The sequence below is a fragment of the Protopterus annectens genome, chromosome 3.part1 (genome assembly GCF_019279795.1).
Source record: "Protopterus annectens isolate FY-2018-M chromosome 3.part1, PAN1.0, whole genome shotgun sequence".
Classification (NCBI taxonomy): Eukaryota; Metazoa; Chordata; order Ceratodontiformes; family Protopteridae; genus Protopterus; species Protopterus annectens.
Genome location: NC_056732.1, coordinates 422,012,494 through 422,024,972, shown reverse-complemented (window position 1 = coordinate 422,024,972; position 12,479 = coordinate 422,012,494).

Genomic DNA, 12,479 nt, shown 5'->3' with positions numbered 1-12,479 from the left:
AGATGTTGTCTAAAGGTCTGAACCTCTAACCAGCAAGTTTCTCTTAGATCAAATTCTTGTTTTAAGAAATCTAGATTTTTAACTTTATTATCAGATATCAACTGATACCAGTACTTTAGATCATTATCTATAGCTAAATGAGTTCCTTCAGAAGTAGATGACAAAAGCATACCCTGAGTATACATTATAGGGAATATAATAAAATTCCATTCCCTATACTTAGGGTGCATGAATATAAAGTTACGATAGCTAATAATAATATTTAATGGGTAACAAACCATATGTTTTGGTGTAATAGGTGAAGTACAAAATTCCTTTAGTAACCATAACATGGAGTTATTTACAATCATATTTTTATGTGTTAAGGAGATTTTCATGAAGTGCATACTAATTAGCTCCCAATAATCTTTCCATTTTGCAACATATGACTGATCTATTGATAAAGTAATAACTTTTACAATAGAAGAGATAGTATATAAATTAAAGTCTGGAAAAGAAATACCCCCTTGAGACCAGCTATTAGTATGTTTCTTTAATGCAATCCTAGGTCTATTAGGTGCCCATAGGAAATTTAACATTAGTGTATTCAGTTTCTTGATAATTATTTTTGTAGGTGGAAGTATTATTGATTGTATTAAGTATAAAATCTTGGGGAATATTATCATTTTAATAATTGTAAGTCTCTCCTCCATAGTAAAAAAACATATTATTCCAGGTATTAAAAAGATTTTGTATATTAAGAAAACAGGTATTATAATTATTATATATAATAGATTTAATATCTTTAGATAGTATTATACCTAAATAAGTTATCTGACCTGAATTGGGTACATATTTAGTAAAATCACTAATGAGAATATTTTTCGTATATATAGGTAGTATTTTAGTTTTTCTTCATTGAATATTAAACCAGAAATACTTTTAAAATTCATCATTTTATCAAATAGAGACTGCATTGAAGAATTAGATCCTGTTGATGTAATTAGAACATCATCTGCAAAAAGTTGAATTTTGGATGTTGTATTTTCATCTATTTCAAAACCCTCTATGTCAGTACTGTTTCTGATCAAATTAGCCCAAGGCTCCATTACTAAAGTGAATAATAGTGGAGAAAGTGGACATCCTTGTTTTGTACCTTTAAAAATGGGTATTATTTGTGAAACATATGTTCCTACCTTAATATAAGCCAATGTTCCTTTGTATAAATGCTCAATTAGATTTACAAATGCATCTGAAAAGTTTGTGCACTTCAGTAAGGTAAACAGATAGTCCCAACTTACTGAATCAAATGCTGAACTTATATCAAGACTAATAAGTGTTAAATCTTTCTTTTTCCTATTTGCAAAATCAATTAATGTTAAAGTTCTTCTCATATTATCAAAAGTATTTCTATTTACAATGAAGCCTGTCTGATCTATATCTATAATGCCGGGGATGATTGTCTTCAATCTATCAGCAAAAATACTCATAAACATTTTATAATCAACATTAAGTAATGAGATGGGCCGATATGAAGTACATCTAGTTGGATCTTTATTAGGTTTTAAAATTGGCGAAATAAATGTATATTGCCAAGATGGGGGGGGTTATTAACTCAGTTTGGGCCAAAATAAAAACCTTATGTATTAATGAATATGTACTTTTAGAAAGGATTTTATATATCTCTGGTATAATACCATAATTACCCGGTGCTTTGTTTGATTTAAGCTTATTTATTTGTGTAATAACCTCTGTATATGAAATACTTTTTGTCCAATAGTTTAATCTGTTGTTTATTAAGCTTTTTATTCATGTTTGTGGTTATAAACTCCTTTATTTTATCTTTAGGTTCCATGTTAATGTTATTATGGTTAATTTTGTGAAAGTTATTTCTAAATTCATCTAGTATTTCTGGTATACTAGAAACATTCTTCTTTTTCCTTAGAGAAAAGATTTCTTTGATATGGTTTTGTTTATTCAACCTTTTTGTTTTATTTTTAAGTCTATGTAAGTATTTGGGGCTTATTGAATAAGACAAAAACTTGTATTTCTCTAAAGTTATTTTAACTTTATGAGTTAAAATTTCTTTGTATTTCTCATTTAGTTTGTTTATTTCTTCAATAACTTTCTTGTCCATAATATTTTCTTTATTATTATGTTTATAATTTACTTTGAATATCTAACAATTCCTTATCCCAAGATTTCCTTTTATTATTATACCATCTGATACTTTGTCCATATAGATATGATTTTAAGGCATCCCAAACATAGACAATGGAGACTTCAGGAGTATTACTTATGTCTAAAAAATGTTTTACTTCTGAAAGTATATATTCTTTATAGTCTTTTAGTTGAGTTAAGTATGCTGGTATCCTTTTGATCTGAACATTATGAGTATTTTTTATCATGAATTCAAAAACAATTGAATTATGATCAGATATAGGACACGAAATGATTTTGGAATTAATTAAATCTGTTACCATCTGGTTAGAAATAAAGACCCTATCTATTTTTGAATAAGTTTTGTATCTGTTAGAAACAAAGCTGTATGGTAATGATTTTGAATCTATCTGATTATTAATATCATTCAAATGATAAGAATTAGCAAAATCATTTAAATGTTTTGCATTAGATGTAATTATTCTTTTTTCTATAGTGGTAGTATCACTTTCATGTAGTATACAATTAAAGTCACCAGCTAAAATAATATCTCCTATAGAGAATGATATGATCTTATCAAGATGATGTTTCACTGTATTAATACCAATTCCAGGTATCCAATATACATTAATTAAAGTGTAAGTCTTCCCATTAATTTGTATTGTAACCATACAAAACATTCCTTTGTCATCCTGATAAGACTTAATGGTTTTAGGAATGGGCATACTTTTATTCCATAAAATAGCCACTCCTCTTTTTTTCTGAGTGTGCTCTGAACTATCCAATACTGTATATTTGTGGCTAGTTTATCAATATCTTTTTTCAAGAGATGGGTTTCTTGCAGGAAGACTAAGTTGCCCTTATGTAAATTAATGTATCTTATTAGGCTTGCCCTTTTACACGGATTATTCAATCCATTAATGTTTAAAGAAATTCCTTTTAAAGATGTCATTTGGCATTTTTAAAACTTAAGAATCTTATGATCAAAATAACAAATAACAACATAAGTAATGTTACATCTCCTCCTTTAGGTGTACCTTTAAATATAGCTGTATTTATTGAATCTCTTATGGGATTTTGTATAGGATTCAATTTTGTTTGTAGTGACAATGAGTGTACAAAATATATTGTGGATGTCAAAACTATATACATATAACAATGAACAAGTCAAAATAATGTAAGGATTAAACCTTGCATCCAGCCTGGAGTTAAAAACTCCAACTTAGAGTAGTATTTACCACTCAAGTTAACCCCCTACCCTAAGCAGCAGTACCTCAGCTACCACCTTATCAATTTAATACTGGTTATATTTAACTTAAACTAACAGCTTTCAATTCAATTATCTAGCAAGACAAGACTACACATTTGATAAAACAGCATCATATAAACTAAAATAAACTTTTTTTTAAAAAAAAAACTATTCATACTACTATATACATCTATGTAATATAATACACTTGTATTCAAATAGCATTCAAATAATCTTGATATTAGGAACCAAGAGGAGAGAGAGAAATAAAAGACATGAAAGAGGGAGAGAGAGTGAAAGAAAGAGAGAGAAAAAAAAAAGGAAGGCATATTTACATATTAATTTATTCAAAGTATGTAAAAATAAGTTCTAACATTCATTTAAATCAAAAACTTTGGCTAATATGGTTCAGACATTACATATATTAAGATGCATCTATTTTCTGTCATGTAAATGCAGTCAACAGCTTCCAAAAAAAAACCTTGAATTGCTTGTATATAAACATTTTACTCATACTCATTATTGTCAATAGAATAAAATATTATATTTATAGAAATTGTTATAAATCATACTGCATAGTTATGCAAATTCTCAGAAACACTTGCATTATTGTAAAATAAGCCATCTGTATTTTGTATGTCTATACTACTGCTTTAAAATATATCACATGACAATTTCTTCCAGAATAGAATTATAAAGTTATTTATGCTTGTCAATCAGATGAATTAAATGAGTTATAGTAATGTATATGTTTGGAACATAAGTTTTTAACACAGATTAGTATGCTGCAGTCAAGTAGATTTTCAAAAACACTTGAATAAATGTTTAATTTTCTATGCCTTCTAAAATAAGACATTTACTTACTACAAGAAACTGCATCATTTAAAATCATTATAACTGAACATATTTTATGAATTATAACATAGATATTTAAGTAATTATATAAAATAACTCACATTTAAATGTTAAAGAGTTCATTTTTCTTCACATAGTCACATTTGCATCAGTTCTACTTCCTGGTAGAGTGTTCTTCCTGAATCTGCGATGTGTCAGTGTGATATCTGGGTCAAAGGTCAAATTGACTGCTTTCAGCTTCTCTGTGAGAATTCTGAGAGTTGAAGCTTTTAAAAAACTTGAGGAGACAGTTCATGAGGTAACCACATCCCAGATTGTCTCCCTTAACATTTTGGTGGGAAACTTGTTAAAAACTAGTGACAAACATTCATTTAGCAGTGTAAATGCATCTAAACATGACAAAACATTCGCGATGTATTTTACAGGTTATTACAGCCTCTATGTAAGTGAAATTAAGCCCAAAGTTATTAATAAGTAATAAAACTCAATATTTTTGTCCCAACTCAATTTTTATGAAAATCTTATTATTTACTGTGTCTATATGATCAAAAGCATTTCTATATATTAATATGAAAAAAATAAAGAGAAAGAATAAAGAAAAGAAAAAGAGTAGAAAATAAAAGAGTGTAAAGCAGAAATAAAAAAATGTAAGAGAAAGCTATAAGAAGTATATACAATGGAATATTACTTACGGTTTATATTAATAGAGTTAAAAATAAAACATATTATTTACTATTATTTAGTTCTAATTATTATTAGTTAAAGCATGACAGATTATTTACAAACAAGCATAAGCAGTATAATCAAGAAAGTATAATTAGGAATAGCATTTGAAGAACATATAAACTTTTTACAAGGAATAAATATGTTATTATTCAATTTATCATATTTTTATTACTCTTCTCTCCCTGCCCTCCCCCACCCTTTACCCACTACATAATCTAAATAGAATGTCATTGTTTAAACAAAGAAAAGAAGAAAAGGAGAAAAAAAAAAAAAATGTATCAAATTACTGACCTTACTTCTCTTTTTCAGAAAGAGAAACAAATTGAATAGTAGCTTGTTATTAGTTCCTCAAATATTTTGACTGGTTATGAAACAAAACATTTCTTTGCACACAGAGAATAACTTTGATTAAATCTTTTTCAGAATATTTGTGGCTTTCTGGAAATGCAGGAACTATATTTAAAAAGATTAATAATGAAGTAAAATGATGAGAGAAAAAAAGAAAAAACATAGAACAAATCATTTGTTTTTAGTCTCTTCTTCTTCTCTGAAGTCTTCCACGAAGTTTCAGTTGCCAGTCTCTTTAATGAAGGACTAGCCCATTCCATTTCCTCTATTTTATCCAAAATCTTATTTTTTTTATAAACAGTAAAGCAGAGTCTAAGTCATCAAAATTTTAGGACCATCAGGAAGGAAGATTTTTAGCTTGGCAGGAAACAGAAGGTATGTTTTAAACTGTGCTTTTAAGCTCCCTTATTTGTGCCAGTAAAACTTTTCTTTTAGCTATTACCAAGGAAGAATAGTCATTGTCAAAACGCACAGTTGTCTCATTAATCTTAACAGGAGCTTTAGCCCAAGCAGATTTAAGAACCATCTCTTTATCAAAAGATGATAGAAATCTAACTATAACTGATCTAGGATAGTTTTTGTTAGAGTTAGCATTAGCTATAGATCTATGTGCTCTTTTGATACCAAAAGAGAATGCTTCTGGTAAGTCTAAAGTTTTAGGGAGCCATGTTGTTAAAAAAGAAGTAATATTGTTACCTTCAATATTTTCTGGCAATCCAAAAATCCTAATGTTATTGCGCCTAGATCTATTTTCCAGGTCATCCAGCTTTGTTTGTAAATGTGTATTTTGTTTCAGCAGAAACTCAATGTTGATATCCTCTTCTTGGATTCTATTTTCCATGTCATTCACAGCTTCTTCTATGCCTGTCATCTGGATCTTCTGTTGTTGCAGGTCTATATGTAACAAGTCTATTTGTTTTGTAGTATTTTCTATGAAGGTATCAATTTTAGTATCCATTTTATCCATCTTAGCAGTAAGTTGCTGGATTATAGTTATCAGAGACTGAAGTTCTTTCTTGATGCTGGAGTCTTGAGAATTTGTCTTACTGGAACTCATTTCAGACTGATAAACTGACAGGAAAATTTCCAAAGTGATTTCTGACAGGAATATTGTTAAAATTTCCTTTCTTTTTTAGATATAGTTCAAGAACTATATAAAACAAACATATTTAGAAAGAAAATTACTTCAAAAATTATTTTTTTAAGTAATTAATTCCTATCAGTGTAATGAAATTGGTGGAGCTGAAGAAATCTGCTGCTATCCTGTGTTCATCCTTGGCCACGCCCCCAATCATATCCTTGACTTTCTGAGTCCCTTATTTTCTTTGCCAATGGTTCTAACTATAATGCAATTAACAAAGGGGAGACAGGACAACCCTACCTGTTTCCTCTGCTCAAGCAGAAATTATCAGAGAGCACACACCCCATCCACTTTAATTTTCACCTCTGATCCCTCATATAGCCTTACAATTTTATCAGGGAGTACAAATGCTTCCATTGCTCTGCTCATAAAGTCCCAGCTCACTCTGTCAAATACTTTCTCTGCATTAAGATCCACCAACTACAGTGGTATTTTCTTATGTTCTGCTTTCATCAATGCTCTGTTAGTGTTGTCAAATGTTTGCCTCCTCTCCACAAAACCACATTGATCCATATCTATCAATTTTGGCACCACTTTTCCATTCTTTTAGCCATTAGAGACACAAACACTTTATGATCATGGTTTAGTATTGAAATGGGCCTGTATGAAGTTGGATCTGATGGATCTTTACCCTCTTTAGGTATTACATCTACCACTGCTTTCTTCCAGGATGTTAGTACTTCTCTTCCTCCTCTTAAATACTGTTAAACAAAACCTTCCAGATCTTTAACCGTTTCTTCCCTTCTAACTTCCAAACTTCCACAGGAATACCATTTATTCCTGGGGGCTTACCTGTAGACTGGTTATACATCACCACTTTTATCTCATCTCCTCCTGCTATCCTTATGGTTAGTAATTCAGCCTTCCCTACCTCTAACCTTGGCTTATTTAATTCTTCCATAAACATTTCATTTGTACCCTTTCCTAATTTCTATATGTCTCTGCTTTATGCAGACTTTCACAGAATTTCTGAAATACTTCCAATACTTCTACATTTGTTACTTTGTTATCTTCCTTGTGATAGGCTCCCTAAGCTTGGTGACAGCCCTTTCTATTTTCTATTGCATGAGTGGTGCTAAACGTTTTTGTGCTCTAGAGTTATCAAAACACAGCTGCTTAACAGCAATCTTTCTAAATTTGTGCATATTATTGAGGTAATCCCTTATTTTTTGTTTATCATTCTGCAGTTGTTCCTGTTCTTCTGTGGGATTCCCTCTATTTTGCAATACTTTAATATTTGTCAGTCCCTCTAAATAATTTTTGTTACTTCTTAACCATATAACCATTTCTATTTCCATCCTATTTTAAACTCCACTTTAATTTTATCCCACTTCTTAGCTATATTTCAGAAGAAATGTCTATCTTCTCTAATAGCTCCTGAATAATTTCCACCACCCATTACTTAAATTCCTCGCCTTTCAACAGATAGGTGGGGAAGTGTCAGTGTCTCATTTTTATTTCATTACCCTGTGTTTTTGTTTTAGTTATTACTGGCACATGATCTCAAATAGTTATTGGGTGTATATCAAGGCCTTCAGTTAAATGCACATGTTCCTGTGAAATGTAAATTTTGTCTAACCTAGCCCAGTTTTTGTTTCTTGGGGAAATAATATGTAAATTCACTCCAGACTCCTAGTACTGAATTCGCATCTTCACTGCAAATATTTTCATAAATTTCTTTAAGAATCTACCCTCTTTTGTTATATTTTCCCTTCTGGGCACCCCAGACACATCTTCAATGTTCCAAATCAAATTCCAGTCCCCACCTATAAGTAATATTCCTTCTGAAAGCTGATTATTTCTCCCAGAACTTTCTTAAACTCCATTATAACAGATTTTAGTGGAATATAAATACAAGCCAGTGTAATCCTCCTCCCTTGCCAGTAGCACCTTAGTACTACAAATCTACAATTATTGTCTTTTTTATCCTCTTCTTTCAAAATTGTAGCTCCTCTTGCAATCAATATAAGTACTACTATCTTCCTTTGCAAGCTGCAGTGGTGGTGCTGCGGTAGCGTTGTAGCCTCATAGTAAGACGTTGTCCTGTTCGAATCTCAGCTAAAGCGTCTTCTGTGTGGAGACATGCGTGAATGGGCGTACCTTCGTTGAAGGTTGTGCATCAGGCCTGGCATGTCAGTACGTAAAAATCTACTGCCAGTCATTAGCAGACCGGAGTTCCGCTGTGGCGACCCCTAACCGGGAAAAGCCGAAAGATACAACAACAACTCCTATCTTCCTTTTCCCCAGGTGTTCCACTGAATAACCATCCTGAAAACCTTTCTTTATCAAATTTACATGTTCATTTCTTTCCAAGTGTGTCTCCTGTAGCATAGCTATTTGCACTCTACCTTTTTAATATTGTTCATTACTCTTTTTTTTGTATTTATCTGTGAAACCATTAATATTTAAAGTCATTACAGAAAGTAACATATTCTTGAAAAAATATTTATTCCCACCTTTTATGTATAACAGTTTTTTTTGTTAAATGTTTAGTTCCAGCTTTTGTGTTTGCTCATCAGCAAAGAACACAATTATCTCTTCAGTCACTAGCAATAAGCTACTCGGTGTGCTCATTGATAGTAACTCAAAATTTGACACTCACATTGCCCACTCAGTAAAGAAATTCCACAAAAACCTCAGTCTTCTTTATCGAAATAAACAATTTTTAACAAACCACACAAAAGTGACCATTGCCAGAACACATCTAGTCTCTACCTTCCTCTATGTATCCCCCATTCTCACTAACCTAAGAAAAATGACCTAATCAAACTAGACATCTGTTACAACAAAATTGCAAAGTTTGCCACTGAATCCTCATATAGATTCCACCATTGCCTATCACTCAGACAACTCACTTGGCTCGAACTATCCAACCTCCTAGCCTACAATCAACTATTAACTGCCCATCAATTACTCTACCAACCTGATAAAACTCCTGCCCTCCACAATTTCCTTCAGCTCCACTCTACTAACCGTGTACTTTGTTCCACAAACAAATTACTATTACAGATCACTAAAGGTAGTAACAAAGCAGGAGAATCCCTTTACTCTTAACTACTTAGCTAAAGTCCGGAATGTCTTGCTCCCATACATAAAAACTACAAAAAACACAGTAAAGTTCAAATAATTCATCATATCCCATCTATCAAACACATGGCTATGCCCATGAACAAGCTCAGGTTAAAAACAAACTTTCTCTGATTAAACTCCCTAGAGCAGTTTACATAATCTCAATGCATTCATGGAGATCTTTATCTTTTAAGGGCTTTTCTACCAACCAAATTTTAGCTATGTTAATGTACTGAAACTTCTGTGTATAGTATAACAAATTTTAAAAATGTTGTTCTATTAGCAATGAAAATATTCAAACACAGAGAAACAGTTGCCAAAAAGTACCAATAACCAAACAAAAGGCAGCTGAAGGAGAACCAGGCAGTAAATGGTAAAAAATCCAGCTTTAATCCACTAGGCAAAGACTGTAACAGCACCAAAGAACAGATAAATAAACGCTTTAAAATCACACTGTGTTTTTACTTCAATGAACTTCCTCAAGTGTAAAAAAAAATTTCACAATGTAAAGTGCTCATATAAACCCTGACAATTAACTTTTATCCAATGAGAACAACATTCAAATAAAATAACTTCCTTTTGCACAATGAACTTTGATTAGGGTTGCCACCTTCCTTCGTGGCAAAAACCGGAGTAAAGCCACACCCCTCGCATCACCAGTAACCCCACCCACCCTACCCCCTCTCCTGACCACATTCTGCCCATTTTGTCACATCGCAATGACATCACTCGGCGGGGAACTCCCTCTTTTTTCGTTCCTGCTGCCTGCTTTTGGCTGATTTACTATGCTTTTCTGTAAAAAAAAGTATAGTAAATCAGCCGATTTACAAACCCCGATAGTCTATTTCCTTTTTGAAACAGAATACCGGAGTTTGTACAGTGTTTTCCGGACTACCGGAGAATCAGTTTGATTTCCGGATAGTCCAGAAAAAAACTGGAGGGGTGGCAACCCTAACTTTGACCTGACATGAATTTGTTCACAAACATAACAGAATACAACTTAAAACCGTCAGTTTCAATTGGTCATCAAAACAGCAAATGTAATAATATTGTAAAATATAAGCAAAAAAGTAAAATAATGAAATATTAAAAACAAATATATGTGTGCGTGTATATGATGATATAATAAAACAGTGAGGGCTCTATCTGGTGTCAATAGTGATAATTACACTTTCAGGTAAAACAGTTCAAAAGATGCTAAAAATACACCCTTTTAGCTATAACTTGGCAGCTCTCATTTTTAGCAGTAGCTTAATAGAGATGTTCTCATTGAAGACAGGAAATTTATTGGCTTCTAAATTTACCTGCCACCACAGTTCTTTGTACTCAATTTGTGTTTCCCAAGCGCCAACCCTCTCAATCTTCTGTACATCCTCTAGGACAAAGAAGGTAATGTTGCCTTAACACATGTTCTAGTGTGCTTGAAGAGAGCATTGTTCTCATTTTCATTCTGAATATCATAATTGTCTTCATAAATTCTCCTTCTGAGTTGTCTTTCAGTTTTACCTGTGTAGAATGAACCACATAAGTCACAAGTTGCTATATATACTAGCCCTGCTGAGTTACAATTATAATATTTCTTCCCTTCCAAACATTTTTTTTACTCTGTACAAAAATGGATTCCTTGTGGGAAATAAATGAACATTGTGAACACTTTCCACACTTAAAGGTTCTTTTTTTCCTTCCCTGGGTAGCAATAAAAGCATTTTTATCATTTTCTAATATTTCTTTTAAGTTCCTTCCTTTCCTGTACACAGTATTCAAATGTTCTTTCTTTATTTCCTTTAAATCTGTAAGGGCTATAACCCTATTCCACTCTCTTTCAACTATAGATTTAACATTCTTACTATGTCCATTATATTCCATAATAAACACCTTTCTGTAATCATTCATTTCACCAGTATTTGTTCCAATGGTGTTGTGAAAAAAATTATTCTCTCCTAATATGGCTTTGAATTTATCATTTCTCCCCTACAGAACTTCTTTATGCACTTCTTGTACTAAGGCACTTGAGTATCCTCTTTCCTTAAATAACTTACCTAGAAAAGAACATTCAACTTCAAAGTCATCATCCCCAGATGTCATTTTGCTACATCTTACGTACTGCCCTTTTATAATACCTCTTTTCTGATGGTAGGGATGGGCACTGGTGAAATGTAAGTATAAGTTGGAAAAGGTGTTGTTCCTGTAAATTTTGGACTTAAACTTATTATTCCATTTCTGTATAGTGATGTCTAGATTATTCAAAGTGTCATGAGAAATATTATGAGTAACCTAGCCTACAATCAACTGACAACTGCCCATCAATTACTCTACCAACCTGATAAAACTCCTGCCCTCCAAAGTTTCCTTCAGCTCCAATCTACTAACCATGTACTTCAGTCCACAAAAAAATCACTACTACAGATCACTAAAGCTAGTAACAAAGCAAGAGAATCCCTTTACTCTAACTACGTAGCTAAAGTCTGGAATGTCTTACTCCCATACAAAAAACAGTAAAGTTCAAATAATTCCTCAAATCCCATCTATCAAACACATAGATATGCCCATGAACAAGCTCAGGTTAAAGACAAATTTTCTCTGATTAAACTCCCTAGAGCAGTTTATAAAACCACAATGTATCCCCGGAGATCTTTATCTTTTAAGGGCTTTTCTACCAACTGAACTCTAGCTATGTTAATGTACTGAAACTTATATGTATAGCCTAACAATCTTTTAAAATGTTGTTCTGTTAGCAATGTAAATATACTGTACTGTATAGATGTTCTATATATCTCTGTAAACAGTCACCTATTTCATGTATGTACATAAGTTTTGTCTCTGTTCTGTCATTGTATCTTAGCAAAATCTCTGTATTTATGTAGATATGTGGAGCTTTTCTCCCCAGGCCCCAGCTGAGAAAAGACAACTTGTCCAGTCGGACTTTCCCAGTAAACAAATGTAAAACAAACA